Consider the following 17,957-nt stretch of genomic DNA (forward strand, 5'->3'; position numbering starts at 1 on the left):
CTCTTTGCTTCCTGTTATCTACTTTTATCTCCCATTTTGTCAAAGGTGTGATTTTTTTTTTCCCTTTTCTGTTATATCTGCTGTACCTGTGTGATAAGGTCTCTTATGTTTGTTTATCTTTTGATGAATGAGTTCTAAAAGTCTTTTGCTTGAAAGTCAAACAACAGTCTTGTTTGAAAGTGTCTTGTCTGAAATACCACTTTTGGATCCTGCTGTTCTATTTGAATTTGGCTTTAAATGATCTCAGGAAAGAATTGGGTGTCTGTGTGAATGGCTGACTGGCTTTACTATCTTTTTCTGAACCTTTCACCATTAATATCCATCACTTTAGTGGGGGGGGGGAAGACGTGTGTGATATGTTTATGAAGTATTTATGCAGTCTAGGAAGTACGTGCCTAGAAAGTATATATGTATTACAGAAAGTATAAACCCGTTAGGCTCTATAACCAGTAAAAAGAAAGGGGGAATGGCCTTAAGATAATGGAGTATCTTAGCTAAGACTCCTACTCGAGAATCTCCTCCTACTTTCCAGAGGGGTCTCTCCTGAGTACGGGCTATAGAAGGGGAACAGAGGGTTTCAACTCCCCAGAAGAAATCTATCTTTAAACCGACACACCACTGGGCTGTGGAACTCCTTGCAACAGGATGTTGTAGATGCCAAAAAGTTTACGTAAGCTAAAAAAGCAACAACTGGGTTAGAGATGAAAAAAATCATTCAGAGCAATTAGATGGAAAGATACCAACTCCAGCACAGAAATCCTTGAATGGAACCTTTCTGCAGGATACCAGAAAACTCTGAGAAAGCTTAATACATGCTTGTCCTGATCACATGCTTGTCCTTAAGCATCTGCTATTTACTAATTATACCTGGCTTTATAACTTGATCTAGTTGTTTCTACGTCCTCGCGTGAAAGAACTGTTACTGACTTTTGTGGATACTCCTTGTGTCTTTTGGTCACTGCAGGACAAAATATTTATGCCATATTTTTATTAAAGTAAGGTCAAACTCATTTTTTTTATGTTGATAAAAGTGATATATTAATACTCTCATACTTTTTACATTCCATTATGCTATAGATAATAGTATATTACAACAATTTTTCAGTTACTTAAAACAATTTCCACAAAAGCAAATGTTTCATTTTTTTGTTTTTTAAAGCTCCTAGTAGGATTTGAAGTCTGAAGAGAATTAGATCGAGTTTCACAGTGCATGTGAAGCTCATGCACTGAATATATTTTCAGCTTGTTTTGTAGATGATCCTGGTCTCATAATAATAAACTCCAGCTATTTCTTCTCTTAACACCTCAGAAGACTTCGTGTTGCAAGTTTACAATTTTAATTTCTGATTCACACATAAAATATAGTTTATATCTTCAGGTGTGTATCCCTGAAATCTTCATATCACTAGCAATCTGCAATGTTGCTGGGCCTGGGCTTGCTTAATTTTCAATGATTAGTTTTAGATGTGTGACCAGTTCATACAACTATCAAGGTTGGCTTGTGTTCCCTACTTGCCAATAATAAATCAGTAACAAATAATTCAAAAGTGTAAGTATTCTTTCAAAATAAATTAAGCCTTTAAGTATAAAAAGATAGCTTGTTTACAATACAATATATAAAAATAGAATTGATTTCATTTATTCTGAGTGAAGTAATACATACGAAAGAATCATCCAACTGAAGATCGATTTAAATATATCCCTAAATGTATTTGATCTTAAGAATTCTGACTTTTTAGTATGATATTAAAGTGATTATTAAAATACTTTTTTTCATTTTAACCATGTCTTGAATACTGTTAATGTTCAGGGTTCTCACATGCACTTGAGTCGGGGGTTATATATCTAAAGGTTTTGTTGAGCCGTGACAGAAGGACTGTTGTGCCCTTCACAGGCCACTACCTTCTGATAATCTCATTTTATCTTCAGTGCTTGTGTACAAGAAAGATCGCTTAAATGTGGTGCTATTGAGTGATGCTTTGGCTGTTGTGAAGGAGTATTTGGGCCCAGGTTGGTATCGCAGCAGAAGGGAGGCTAAGGTTCCTGCATAAGGACAGCTGAGATGTGAGGATCTCCAATTGCTTTTTCTGGGGTGATTATTTCACTCAGGCATTCTTCCTACAATCCCAAAAGCCTTTACATACATGACCTCGCTAATATACTTCACAACCACTTTTGGAACCAGCCTGTGCAACTTTTCTACGGTAATAATGGTGGAATGTCTGGTCATCTTACTCTTAACATTATTTTTCTCATTCCTCAAAGAGTGCATGACATTGCAAGCAGTTGTAGGCCAGAGTGCCTTGTGATTGCTGTCAAGTGAAGGGATGGCAGGAACAGCTTGCCAAGGCATAAGCAGCGGCTTAGGGAACTAACAGGAAAAAATGTAGGCATAAAGCCCTTGGACTAATTCAGTGTAAACAATATATTTGGGTTAGGTATAGCATTATACAAGGGAGCATGGAGTTTGGGCTTGCTCACTTCTTGTTCTTCCTGCTAATCTTTCACCAAGCATTTGCATAATAAAAATATTGTTGATGTAGATGAATTGCAAGACCTAAGCATACGTCTACATAGACACTGGAGCACTGGTGGAAGCTCAAGTCTACCTAGTATTATTTTTTTAAAGGAGTATTAGGCAGTGTATGGTAGGGATAATTTTACCTGGTTCTTGGGGAAAAAAATGGAAACAATCACTGTGGCTCTATGATCAAAAAGAAACAGGAAGGTATCCAGGTATGCCCTCAACACTAATTAAAAAAAAAAAAAAATAATCAAAACTTCGGGGAGAAAAAAAAAAGAAGAGGAAAATGCAAACCAAAACCAAACTTTATCCAATCAGTTTTTGGTAAAGCAAAAGCTGAACAACATACATGGGTTATAAAATAGATGACAACCTTGAACTAAAAGTAGAACAAGGAAAAATCCCTATTCTGTAAATATTAAATGTTGAGTAGATAATATATTAAAGCTCTCAATCAGGGATTTTTTTTTAATGTATTTTCTCCCTTACACCCCCTTGACACACTATAATAATGAACAAGTTATTTAGTTAATGAAGAAAGCATCTTGTATTTAAAGATCTACATATTAATGTGACCTTCCTTTGTTCATAGCTGTTAATATTTATTGCCTTTTCTTGTTGAGATTTTATTTGGTGTTCTGTGACAAACAAGAATATGATTAGTGAAGCTGTAAAGTTCTCATGGTGGCTGCCTGTGTTCCCAAGATAGCAGCATTAGTGTCTGCAGAAGCAGTTAATGCTGTTTATCATTAGTGACAGAGGCTGGGAAGGACCTTCTGTAGCTTTTATCTTTCACCTTGCCAACAGAAGTTGATGAGCTTTGTGATTTAAATGCATAGGTGATATTGTAATATTTATATTCATTTCACATAGATGTGCACAGGTAAACTAATCTTGTTGATTGAGATTAATTAAAATCATGTTACTGTAGGACTGGACAGGCTATGAATGGATATACTTGGAAAAAATAGCTATAAGCACTTTTATTTACTTTTCTTTATGATTAAGCTAATGTTTTCAGAATATCTACAACAGAAGTATAGTTTAGTATTTTATAACTGGTTTTCCATTTCATTTTTTTAGCTGTAATCAAAGTTAATTTTAAGGTTTCTGTAGGAAGTTTTGAGTTTAGAATCTTGAACTCTACATCTCATCTGCAATTTAGAATAAAAGAATTTTAGCAACTTGTTGCAATGGACTCTACTTTTGAAAACACTCAAAACGTCTTGAAAATTATGTGCCTTACTAAGCTTCATCTTCAGAGCTCATTTTGTATGTACATGTTTGTGTACCTTGCATCTCCTTTATTTCCATCTCTCTACAGAACATTTTGACATTCAGCTTGTCCAATTTTAACTGTTTAAATGTGCAGGTCTGGAAAATAGATGATAAATGCTGTTGTCATGCCAAAGGCTCATCATACAATTCTACTTATGGAAAAAGTCTTGTGTCTTACTTCTGAAACTCCATTTTGATGTAAAGTTGGCTGTCTACATTTCATAGAATCTCATTTTTAAAGGAAAACTTGTACTGAAAAAGTAACACTGTGAATAACAAAAATAGTTGTACATTTGTATATATGTTAATGTAGACCTTTTAAAAATCCTTTAGCTCTTTAAAAAAATGCTTATTTTGAGAGCAAAAGTCCAAAAGAAGTAGTCTTTCATGACTGCCGTCCAAAGGAGGTCCAGACTGCTAACTTTCCTATGATCCTTATATATATGCAGGGAAAGTAAGAGATTTTATTGAATATTTTCACTATCGTAATATCAAAAGAGAAAAGGTGATGTATCTGAAACTAACCATAGGATATGTTCTGAGCTGAACTCCTTATCAAAAGCTAAAAGCCAGTGCCACAAAACCTTTCTGAACTTAATGTTATGCAGAGGGAATAGGCCTGTGGCATCAGAATTTAAACAGCAATGTGGGTACGAAGTATATGGGCCTTTTCTATCAGCTCAGAGAGTAAAGTGCCCAGGTATCAGATCCCCTTTGTATAAAGTATGTTTTTCTGATGATAGTTATCCCTTTTTTCAGTCAAAACTGTTTTAAAGTATTGATGGTTTGCAAGTACTTATAGTTTGGTGATTATAATACTCCAGAATACGTTCTGTGTTCTTTTTCCTAATTATTTTAAACCGATTACAGATGTATTATTTAACCACATAAATAATGCATGGTTATCTATAAAATTTTGGTCTAGATGAGCTAGGTCTAGAGCTAGCTGATGGTCAAGGGGCAAAGGAATAGAAGAGATGCATGAGGGTGGAGGGATTTTGTGGTATATGAAGTGGCACCTACATAACAATGAAGATTAATTGTAATGTTTCTTACCTGTTTGCATTATTACAATATTTCTAATAGGGTTTGGGAAAAAAAAAATGTTTCTTAAAATGGAAAAGTTTAGGATTTATTTTGTAACTTGCTTTAATTTTGTATGCCTTTTTAGTTGGATTTGTTCCATTGAGTGATCTCTGATATTTTTTTCATCTGAATTTTGATGAAGAGCGAACTTTAAAGACTGAGTATGACATTTTCTTATAGCAGTTCAGTTTAACTAGGCAAAGTATAACAAAACAGTACTGCGAGAGAGAGGTATGGGATAAAATACACACACAAATACTCTTGCTTACATGATATATTATTACGGCTATTTTTATATTTACTTGTCCTTATGAATGCAAGAGTGCTGCTTCAGTTTTAAAGGGTTAAGAGTTAAACATTTTAACAGCCTGTTTTCTGTTGATTTTCATACAATAGAAATAAGGCTGAGTTATCTTCCATTACTGAGGTATTTTCTTACATCAAATACCAGCTGCAGAAGCAATGTAAATGATATTGACATCTGTAAATGATAATCTACTCTTAGACAATATAATTCTTATGTTATGGAAGAAAAAAAATATTCTCTACTTTCCTCCTTTTGCTGTCAAACATCTTTGAATCTACACATTCTTCCAAGATTTACATTATTTGTAAAACTAGCTTTAACAAGAAGCAAGAGTATATTTGCAGAGGCTTATTTCCTCCAAGAATGCCACTTCCTACACTCCTTTTGCAGTCAGTGGTGAGATGGAAGCTTCTCCATTGATTTATTCAGAACATTTGAGTTATGCCATCACCTGGACATTGTCTGGATTTTTTCTCTTTGAGGAAGAGAGTTCAGGAAACCTGCCACTCTATACAAGACTGTCATAGCAAAGAAAAGGAGAAGTACACTTACTGTCTTAAATATGTTGATAGAGTGTGTAAAGACTGATAAAATACAAGTAAAACATAAAGAGTGCACTTACAGTAATAGTAATCAATCTGTCACTGCAAATGCAATCAGAAAGAATACAAACTCTATATTCAAAGCTTTGAATGTTACCTGGAAGATTATCATTACATGACCATTCTGTTAGGAGAGAGGTAATACAAAGCTCATCTGAACTGGTAGACTAAATTGCAAAGAAGGTCCTAAAGTATTTGCAGATGGGAACCTTTGCTTTGATCTACCTTTGATGCAGGAGGAACAGAATATCAAAGGAAAGCCTATTTTTATTATCTTGTCACTAATATAAAATTGTCTGAATTTTACGTACAGGGCAACCAAATATTACTAATAGAAACTTTTACTATGTGCTATTTACAATCCATTTGGCTCAGTCAGCTTTGCCTATAAAAAATTCCGGTTTGATTTTCATTTTGATACTTTTTATTTGTGAGATATTTTCAGTATTTTTTTGCTGGGCTATCTTCTTCATTTCTTTTAATCTTTCCAGTGTTATTTTATGCTGTCTAATAAACCAAGTACAAATAGATTAAGAAAGTTCTATGGTCCTCTACAGGTAAGATTTTTACACTGAACCTTCTTCTAGACAGAAGGAGAATGGGAAGTCTCGGGAAGCTGCAATTATCCTTTGTTGAGTACCCCCACTTGCGGACATGTACTGACATGGATGTAATACCTACAGCAGAGGTAACTTCTTTCCAAGTGGTAGAAGACCTTTGATCATCCAGGCCAGTTTGTATAGCTTGCATTAAAAAGGGCAGTATTGACTTAGGATGTTTTGTTCTTTGTTGGTATAAAGAGGACTGATGATTCCTAATGACTAAGAATTAAAAGATTCTTGTGTTTATTTATTGAGCTTTGATGACTGGGAAGTGAATGATTGGAGTTTGCACATTTAGAAGACGGTTGAAGTGACTGAGGATAAACAGATGTAATAAATTTGGTGCATAAGTAATAGAGCTGTTTACTAACTCCACAAAATAGGTTTTCCCTGATGGCTAAATCATGTGTCCGTTTTCCCTAATAAGCGTTGCAAACAGGATGAGATTATCATATTTACCCAGAATATAATGGCTATTATATGTTTTCCCAAAATAAAATCATTTGAGTATAAACAGATCTCTTACTCCATGTGGAATTTAATCACAGACCTCACAGAAGTCCTAGGCTGTCTTTTGCAAGAATGGGCAACCTGAGGCGCTACAATAGGAGGGGAAAGCTGGTTGTCAGGACAGTGCTGAGAACTGATAAAATACCCATCCACAAGAAAAATTAGCATGGTCTTATTGCAATTTCTTGCAAATCTTTTTCATTAAGCAGAAGATAAAAGATTTGAACCCATTTGTCACACTACATTTAGCCACCAAAGATTCCAGGTACTCTACCCTCCAGAGCACAGGCAAATCAAAATGGGCGTTACTCGCAAATCTCAAAAATCTTTCCTCTATAGTAACTTGGAAACACTTGATTCTGTCACTGCTGATGAACTGGATTAATAAGGGTAATTATTTAATAAAACATTTCCATAATCTGTGTTGTATTTCACAATCTTTGTTTCTTTCACTGCTGCAGTATAAGAAACCACATAAATTGCTACTGATGAAACACAGAAGGGGACTTCTAAACTTTGCTCACTCATATGACTGAAGGGTTTATTGAAAAAGTTAGTAATTTGGTTTTCATTTAGAACTCTTAAATCTTTTATATTCCATTGTGGTTAAATGGATTTAAGCTCTTTCATTATATGAACTTTTTTGAATAAATTGTCTCTGCTCTAATCTAACGTATAGACTTTATATGGTAGCTGGGAGATTCTTAGATAACAATTAGTCTACGTAACTTCAAACTTAATGGTAAGAGGGATTCATTAAGATCAATGCTAATACTATGTTAGTTATTCCTGAAACTGAAGCATATGAGGAGAAAACAGTGTTAGATGAAATTTTCATATCAGTTACCACCAGTAATAGATTGATTGTTATTGTATTCTCTGTGCAAGTAACAGTGAACAGCAGAAAAGTGTGGGCTAAAATTATTTAACGTAAATTAATATTTCAGCATGCTGTATTTGTTTATGACTTATTTGTAGAGACCATCTTAAAAAAACAAAAATATAAGCAAATCTTAATTCAACAAGGAGAAGGAAGGGAGTTGAGCCACAGGCTTCTTGATAATACATTTATTTAACTATTTTAAATACAATTAGGATTATAAATAATGGTTCAAAGAGAAACTTCTAAATGATATCAAAAAAACTCTTGGAAGAGAAAGAAATGCTCTTGGGTGTTGTTTACATTTTAATTACATAACAGGCTTCTCTGTCCATAAAGAAACCAAGATGCAGATAATGTGGCTTTGTTTGAAATGATCTCATTTCTTCATCTGGCGAAGACTTTGTCATTAAATCATAGGATGAATGTCATCTTTCCTTTCTTATTCATTTCTGTCTGTTTTGTGAGCACACCTGTCATTTCTTTTCCTTTTTCAACTAGATCTAAGGCCATGCCTGAGACCTTACTGTCTTTCTTTTGAATAAAGATATATGGTGCTTTTAGTGCATTTGCTGCTGTATGAGATGTTATAAATTACAGCCTGCTCTTCCTTAGCTTTATTAAGGAAGCCTGGGAGGAAGCCTGCCACCATCTAACCTAGGAGAGCTTGTACTCACTTCCCTTGTTTGTTTGGCTAGGTCACTGACCCACTGTGGAACAGATGGAAAAGCTATTCCATCCTAATTAGCTAGTATTGATATAAATTATTTCCTACCTAAAAAGCAAAAAGACACTAGTAAATAGAGAGGCAGGGAGAGGTTTATAGAAACCATTTGTGGGACTGGAGTCTAAGAAACTTATTTCTTAGTCAATTTTATCATGATTTGTTTTTTACTCATGTTTTTGTGGGAGCTGACTCAAGCGCTTTTTTATGGAATTGAAGAGGAAGAAGGAAAAGGATCATAAATTTTCAGATACTAATAGTTTTTTCAAACTTTTTAAATACAAATGGGAGTGGGAAATAATGTCTCAGTGAAAAAATACATTGTATATGTGAATGAACAAAATAATTATCAAATTGTTGCCATTTATGGTAGGATATATTCTCTTTAAGTGGAAGTGTTCTTTAGTGTTGAAACAGTGTCTTACATTTTTCTGGTTATTCTCCCCAGGATACTCTTGGAACAGTGCTGAACTTTACTTTTCTGTTAAATATTTTAAACATGCTCCTTTGTGCACAGGATGAGCAGAATGCCAATTAGAAAGAGTTTTTCAGCAGGATTTTTTTTTTTCTCTGTCTCTTTTTGAACCTGTCATTGCCCAAACTAAGTTCCTTTTTGATGTAAATACCTTTTGTTAAAAAATGATTGTATAAAACTGCCAATCAACAATGTCCTGATTCTGATTAAAGAATACAGCTGCTCTGTGGGTTTTATTCCTGCCATCTGTTTGAATGGCAGATATTTGTAACAGTGACCAACTGTAAATACTGATTTTTGTTTATGAAACTTTTGCTTCAAAATCAAGTACTTTTTAATTTGCTAAAAGTTACAATTTAAAAAAAGCTTTGTGGTAGCAATGATTAAATTAAGTAACTCAGGCTATGCTCATATTTCATTTAGATATATCATGTATTTCCCTTTGTCACATTAAGAAGCAAAAACTTTTCAGAACCAAATGAGCCACTTGAGGATAAGAAGCTGCAGAATTGGGTGTAAGATGAAGACTTCTAAATGACTGAAATACTCTGGTGTATATTTAGTATAACTCTTTTTAGGCATGAGACTATTTCTGGAGTGGCTATAATAGATACATAACCAAAGCTGACTCTTCAGTTTGTATTTTGAAAGTGAAACAAATCTTTAGTGACATACAGTTCTTCAGGAGCTGATACCAACACCTTGTTTTGATGTTTTATACAAGTAATGAATTTACTGTAGGATTATAGGACGATATCAGTTGGAGGGGACCTCAAGAAGTCTCCAGTTCAACCTCCTGCTCAAGCAGGGTCAGCTACAGGGTCAGACCAGATTGCTCTGGCTTTTCTCCAGTCAGGGCTTGAAAATCTCCCAGGCTGAAGGTTGCACAACCTCTCTGGGCAACCTGCTTCACTGCCTGACAGTCTTCATGAGGAAAATTTTTTTTCTTACTTCCAGATGGAATTTCTCAATTAAATTTATGCCTGTGAAAACAAAACCAAAAACTTAGGCATCTTTTAAAAATCTCATATTGGGCATATTTCTATTTAATGTAGAAGTGAAGAATGCAGGGATCAGTTCTGGAAAACATGTAGGTTTTTTTGTTTGGTTTTTTTTCAGTTTTTTTTGTTGGGGTGGGGTTTTTTTGGTTGTTTGTTTTTTTTTTCTTTTACCATTTGTGTGTTTATATACAAATGCATTATTGTACTATACTCTTCTATCATTTGGTAAGATTATATAGAAAACTTAGCAGATTCAAATGTATCGACACAGATTTCCATCTGCTTAATGTGATGACACCTTTGAATGGGTTCCATAAGTTTCCTGATGACACAAAAAAGAACTTAAACCACTCAGAAGTGTCTTTCAATAGATCTTATTTTAAATTTTTACAGCTTAGAGCTTTGATGGCTCATTAGAATTCTTGGATGTGGAGTTGCCACAGTAGAAAACTTTGGTATATACTGGACATAGTGCTATGTGGCAGAAACAATTATTTTAAAGACAGTAAATGCATCTTTTCAGTCAAATCACTACACCAGAGTCTATTATAGAATGTTAAAGAAAAAAAGACTTTGTTACTGTTACTGTGTCCTTCAGCCTGTATTTTAGCCACCCTTATGTCCTGGTTTCAGCTGGGATAGAGTTAACTGTCTTCCTAGTAGCTGGTACAGTGCTATGTTTTGAGTTCAGTATGCGAAGAATGTTGATAACACTGATGTTTTCAGTTGTTGCTCAGTAGTATTTCGTCTAAAGTCAAGGATTTTTCAGCTTCTCATGCCCAGCCCGCGAGAAAGCTGGAGGGGCACAAGAAGTTGGCACAGGACACAGCCAGGGCAGCTGACCCAAACTGGCCAACAGGGTATTCCATACCATGGGATGTCACATCTAGTATAGGAACTGGGGGGAGTGGGGGCGGGGGGATCGTTGCTCGGGGACTGGCTGGGTGTTGGTCGGCGGGTGGTGAGCAATTGTACTGTGCATCATTGGTACATTCCAATCCTTTTGTTACTACTGTTGGCATTTTATTAGTGTTATCATTATCATTATTAGTTTCTTCTTTTCTGTTCTATTAGACCATTTTTATCTCAACCCACGGGTTTTGCTTCTTTTCCCAATTTTTTCCCCATCCCACTGGATGGGGGGGAGTGAGTGAGCGGCTGCGTGGTGCTTAGTTGCTGGCTGGGGGTAAACCACAACAGTCGTGATCACATTAGATACAGGAAAATATTTCTTCCAGTTGCCTGTGCCAATTTTTACTGTCTTTGCCCGTGTTTTATTGTTTCTCAACACTTTGGTTGTGATTTAATATTTGACGCAGAAAACATCTCTTATAATTTGGGTTTTTTTACTGTCGGGTGCCAGAAGGTTGGAACAAAGACATACTGTTGCTTTTTTTTTTTTCCTACCCTAATAAAGGGTCATGATTTATATTGGTTGAAACCAACGCTATGGTTCTCTGAGATCAGTTCATTCATTTAAAGCCTACACACTATCCTACTTTTCATGGTGATCAATTGTCCATTTTATGTTTCATTTCAGTGTGTATTTTTTCCTCAACTAGATTCAGATTATTTGATCTTGAACAATATTTATGCATCTATAGTACCTCTTGCTCTGTATTTTCTGGAATGCAATCTAAAGGCTAACCAAAGAATTAAAACCAAAAGAAAATTAAGTATAATAGTCCTTCTGAATTCGAATATAACTGTCGAAGGGAGACTCGCATTTAAGAGAGTTCTATTTAGGAGGAAAAAAGTCAAATGCTCCAAAGTGAAAATAAGTATATGCAGGTATTATATATTATCAACAAAAAAGGCTGGTAAACATTCCTCCCCACCCCCCAAGATGTGCAGGATCTGAAATATACTTGCTCTGGTAAAACCTCTAGCCAAATGTAAAAGATGCTTAGGAAAAGAGCAAAGAACTAGGGGGAAAAACAGCCCAATTCGCATCTGTGTATATTCTCAGATTCCTGGGATACTGCAGTTTAGGATCTTCCAGAGCTAGAGGACATATTTTTCTGCTCCACAGTCTTGGAGAAATTTCTCTGCCATGAATTTAAGCTCATTCTCGTACGGAATCTATGTATGTTGTTTTATCATCCAGAGCTGTCTCTGGTAATGACTTGCAGAGTTTGGCTACGCATTGTGTAGAAAAAGGACTAGCTCCCACCCTCTATTATTTAATGATTTCATATAATGATTTCTAGTTTTGTGTTGTGAGCAATTGCTTACTTACTTGTTCAGTAATAAAGATGATATACTCTGCCATATTCAGCATTACAAAAATAAAAATAAAAAAGCTATGTTAAGCATACTAAGCTTTGAAATGAAAAGGCCTTTATCACATGAAGATAAGTGAAAATGAAGTATGTTTGATTATTTTCAAAAAACCAATTTATCTGGTTTAATATTATTATGCATTGTTTTTAGACAAAGGTGATCTCAGCAAAAAACGTGATTAACTCCAAGCTGACAACTGTTATTTATATCAAAATCATACTTGTATTTCAGAGTGGTATCATCTCTCATTGTTCCTGGGAGAAGTGCTGCTTCAGCAGGACTAGGCAAATGAGAATGTCCCCAATTTTGCAAATTACTGAACGTCCACTGTAGTGATTGTGCTTTTGTTTTTGCTTGCTCCAACTGTTGAATTAAATAAATTTTGTATTTGGGACAGGATGAGGTCTTGTACCCTGTTAGTTACAGAGTTCCAGGTGACTCGTGGTAATTTCTGAAGCAATAGTGACTCATTTGCCTTTGATCCATAAACTTTGTCTCCCCAACTGCTGCAATCCTCCTAATTTCAGATCTATATCGACCACCCATCTCTCACAATAAAATCAGTTTGCCTTTCCCTGTCCAGCTGTGCCTGGACTATAGGTCCTTATGCACTATGCAAAAAATGTTCAGCAGATCTAATTTTGGTTCAGGACTTACATGCTTCCCTCTGAAGGAATACGTTAGCTGAAAAAACTCTTTGAAAGACACTACCATGTATTAGGAAGAAAATATATTTTTGAGAAAACATATTTTAAAAAAGCAACCTCCAAGGATCAAGGAAACCCAAACCAGTCTGTATAGACACCAACACCTTAGATAACTACCTTCTACATAAAGACTCTAGAGAAATGGAAATCCAGGGCTACAGGGGTAGTTAGATACCTAATATAGCTGGTATTAATACATCACTTATCTCATGAAGTCTTAACTTTTCACAAGCTTTTCTTTAATGTTCTTATAGGTCAGCTTGTCTCCTTTCTCAAAACTCAGAAACATGCCCTTGGAAAGGTAACTCTCCTTCCTCCACAAGGATTTGTGTACTTGAAGCTTTTTTGATCCTTACACTTTCAATCTCACAAAACAGTTACCAATTTAATGTATAGTTTAGGAAAATGATGTCTTTCAAATCTGTGCTTGTCAGTTGTTTTCTGGAAAGAGGTGGCGGTGTCTTCCTGAGCAGATTGCATTCATTTTAAGAATTATAGGCATATGGTAAGCATCCCACGAGCTTTAGCAGCAGAACATATTTACACCAAAAATGTTGGTGCCTTATTGTAGTTGCATAGTTATCGCACAGACTACATTCATAAAACAGTTACATTTCAGTATTCATAATGTTATTACATACAATTTCCATATCCATTGTGTTACTGTATTATATAGCTTACAAGAATCCTGTTCTCAGTATCAGTGGAGATGCTTTTAACATTTCTGATGGAAGTATAAAGGTAAAATAAATGTTTAGAGACTTAGCTTCATGAATATATATAACATGGTCAAAAAACTCAGCAAGAGTAAGAGGAACACAGGGGGTTGGGGTTTTTTGTTTGGTTTTTTTTTTTTTCTTTTTTAATGAGTGGGAAGTTTCTAGGCATCATTTATAAATGCCATTTGGAGAAGGAGACAGTAATGACATCAAACTATACTTAATATATGTATACAGTTACTATAACTTACAATCATATTTCTTAGGGTGGTATTTGTTGCTTAAACATGTCTACTGCAGTTTTGAAAGCAGTAGTACCTGTACTGTAGCTGCTTCTCTGGAAGGGAGAGCGCTTCCTATAGTCCTTTTTCATAGGCAGTAGAGGCCTGTCACAGGCTGGTATGGGTATATCAAAGGGTAGTAAATGCCCATAGTTTAGGCAACTGAATTCCAGCTCTAGTACCACTTCAGAGTGTTTATCAGTAATTAATCTCAAGAACACTACCTGTAAAGATTTTTTTATTTTTTCACGTTGATAGTGACAACACAACAAAATCCTTCCTATCCTAATTCAGTGTAGGAAAATTTAGAATATTTCAGTAAGTTACTCAGTTGTAACAGCTATATCAGCTTACTTGTGTTGTACCAATTTTCATAGAGCAGAAAGAGGTTTTCATGTTTATACAATGACAGTGTCTTGTAGATTACTTGTAAATGCATGGGTTCAATTTTAGAAATGTGTATCAATTTTAAATATCTCATTTGTTCTTTATAGAATAATGCAATAATTTTGTTCTACATTAATTACCTGTGTATTCATCCACAGTTTACAAAGTACCATCCATTAGGATTAAAAACAAAAAGGAAAGTCTAGGTTTTATGAAGAGATGCGTAGACTTCCGTATAGTCAAAATTTTGAGCTACGATATTTAGAATTCTTTTGCAATAGGGACCACCTCTGACTGACTGGGTGATTTAAAGGAATCCGTTCAGAACAGGAATTCAACAGATAGAACAAATTGCAATAATCTAGTGCTGGGGCAAAGAAGAAAACTTGTAGTGTCAAGATTTGCTGTTGAAACAGATGTTAAAAGAAGGAATGGGAAGCTTTGTTTCATGACAACTGCTTAGCACAGAACATAACATTTTTCAAAGCATGTCTTGTATAAACCGTGATCGTTCAGTACTCTTCTAGGCCCTCTAAAAATATGAACAGCTATTGCTAGGTATGCATGTAGAAATGGATCATAAGAATATTGAACCTGAAAAGCAGGTAGGCTGTGTTTCATGATTTCTTGTTTCTATGCCTCCTGTCTCCTTGAAAAGAAAAACAGTGCAGAATTCTTAGATGAGTTGGATCTAACACTGCTATCCATCCTCCATTTTCTCCTGAAGTCTAGTTCATGTGAACTACAGAAGTTCAGAAAGACCCTGCAGTTTCATGAGTTCAGAAATTTGCAAAACCACCGCAGAATGCTTTCTCTTTAACTCACCCACAACTTCTCAACAGTAATGCAAAGATTCTTCAAACCTCAGGACATCAGAATTGAATTACAATTTTGAATCAGACTGTGGTTGCTTTCCCTCCTGCTTCATCACTGTATCACTTCATCAGTGGCTGAGGACAGAAGTTACTAGCATCCTTCTGTAATTAGAGCCGTGTGGTTAAGCAGGGTACTCTGAAACTCAGGTCTCTGTTAGTCTCTAGGGACTGCGTTTACGGGAAGGTTTCGCTGACAGTACTGACTACGTACATTAATATTCTATAACTTTTTCAGAAGATGTGAGACTGAACTTCATTCATTAGTGAGGTGGGCCATAGAGCGAAATAGAAGAAATGAGGCAAAAACTGTCTCAAAGTATTTCTAAACGTGAAAGAATTTGGAAACGGAAAAATAGTATTAAACATAAGTACATACCTCATTATCCTCAGCTATCTGCAATTATGTGAATTAATACACATTCAGTTAAGATGATCATACACATTCAGTAACTTTTTATTTAAATTTTCTCTTCTTTGGATTCCCCATCACTGTGACATTTTGTAAGATAGGGAAGTTTAAAATCAAAGTTTGTGTAAGTGTATAAAGCTAGATCCTACAAGAGTATGTGAAGGCATACAGTTCTTCCTATCTGGGGTCCCTTTGCTCTCATTGTGACTCCATGCAACAATGAGAGAAAAAGTCTTCCTTTGTATCAAAAGAAAACATGATAATTAGCATGATTGCCACCACAATTTACTTTGACCCTCTAGCTGATAGGGATGAAGGCTTGTTCTGTTACAAGAGGGAATTTTGAGAGCGAGATGGGATTATTAACCTTCTCACTTCCGCTGACTGTGTGAAGTGTGTCACCCTCCATTGACACAATAGCTTCAACTCCTTTTCCCGTTTGAGATGCATCATCTTCAGCTTTCTCCTCTGCTGTTCAAGGGTCCTTCCACTCTACATGGTGGTCTTGAGTACACCCTGGAAGCTGTGGCATGACAAACTTTTAATCCTGTAAGCTTATCTCCACTCAGTCGCTGTAGTGCTGGAAGGCAGCTGGGAGCCTGAGCTGCCACCAGGCTCTCTGTGTGCTATGCCGGCAGCATTTCTGCCACACTGCTGGCCTTGGCACACACCATGCCTGGGCCTCTTGGAAAGAATTCATTTCTGGGCTTGTTTTTGTTTTCTTCAAGGGTAGAAGTGTAATTCTGTGCAACAATTGCACTCTTTATGGATTTTGCTTTCTCTGCTTTTACAATAGTTTAGCTGAGGACATTTTGAGCTGGTTGTTCTTCATGCTGTGCTAAACCAGGAAGAAGTCAAAGGAAGGTGATGCTTCATTTATGGAATTTGATTATTTCTGCAAAATATTTGTCATGCTTCTGTTCAGAACTTCCACTTAGCTGACCAGAAATTCTTCTGACATGCCAATTTTAAGGAAATAGCTTTAATATTCTGCTTATAATTGGTAATCTCTTCTGGTCTTTCTTGGAAGTCTATTCCTAACAGCTCATTCAAAGACACCCTTACATTACGCAGGTGGTGCTTTGAAATGAGAGCAGGAAAACATTCAGATATGCTAGTTAGTGTGATAGGAATTCATTTCATTATGTCAGAAATATAAAACTTTGAAAGGAATACGTTACAACAGGCATACTCATGAATTCATAAATTGATGAATTATTGATTATGCCTATCAATGCAGAAAACAAATTAAAGATAAGGTAAAAGATTATTTGAAAAGCTGTGTTCATTCAAAATGCATTAGAATCATGATACAAATACTTATAGAAAAGCTAAAATATTTTTAAAGGCAAGACAATCACGCTGGTTCTGATTCGTCTTTCTGGCAGTTGTTAAGACAGCTGCTATACATGAAAATGCATGTTTCTCATTAAGCGGTACATGGATGTTTGACAGGAGAAGAAGGCTTAATGTTAAAACACAAAATACAAGAATATGGGAGTATAAAATTAATTAAAAGTGAGAAGAAGGTGGTTCTTTCTAAACAGGCATGCATGAGAACAAAATGCGTTTGAAGTATTCAGTCCCCAAAGAATTTGGTTATGGAAAGAGGCAGGCTATGAACATTTGAAAAGTGCACTCTGAAAGTGATTCAACTATTCAACGCAGTGTGATGATGCCCACTCGGGAGTAAAATAATAATAGGAGGGAAACTATACCAGTCCAAAGAAAAATCATAACCTATTCTCATCTGTTATTTGAAATAACTTCCTAAAGTTCCATTATTGAATTTTTTTTAACTAAAAAAAATTAAGTGAACTATTTTGAGTATATCTGACATAACTACATTTTAGTTCTATATGGTAACTAGAAATGTCATTTATAATTAATATATTTGGAAAAAATGCTTCTTTTGAAAATCTTCAAATGCTTTTAAATATGTCCATTTGCCTTCAATGGCTTTCTAAGCAATCTCAAGTAAATTGGTTTGAAAGCTTGTGAAAAAAAAGAGGCTTTATTTATTTTATTCTGTGTTTATTTAATTTAATTCTATTAAAGCAGAAGCTGCTAGAGTATATGACAGTTTTAAGGGTGCGAATATTATAACTCTGTACACATCTGTCTGGCATAGACACACATCAAGTTGCTATGCATAAAATCCGTCTCTTAACTAATTAGCAGTCTCAACATGTCTCTGAAGTATAAATGAATTATTAAATGTTGGCCCAGGACTGATGAGGAGTGACTGAAGAGAAAGAATTACTTCTTTAACCATTATGGGTGAGGAGCAGAAAAAAGGAAGATAGT

The sequence above is a fragment of the Haliaeetus leucocephalus genome, unplaced genomic scaffold (assembly GCF_000737465.1).
Source record: "Haliaeetus leucocephalus isolate CR32 unplaced genomic scaffold, Haliaeetus_leucocephalus-4.0 Scaffold228, whole genome shotgun sequence".
NCBI lineage: Eukaryota > Metazoa > Chordata > Aves > Accipitriformes > Accipitridae > Haliaeetus > Haliaeetus leucocephalus.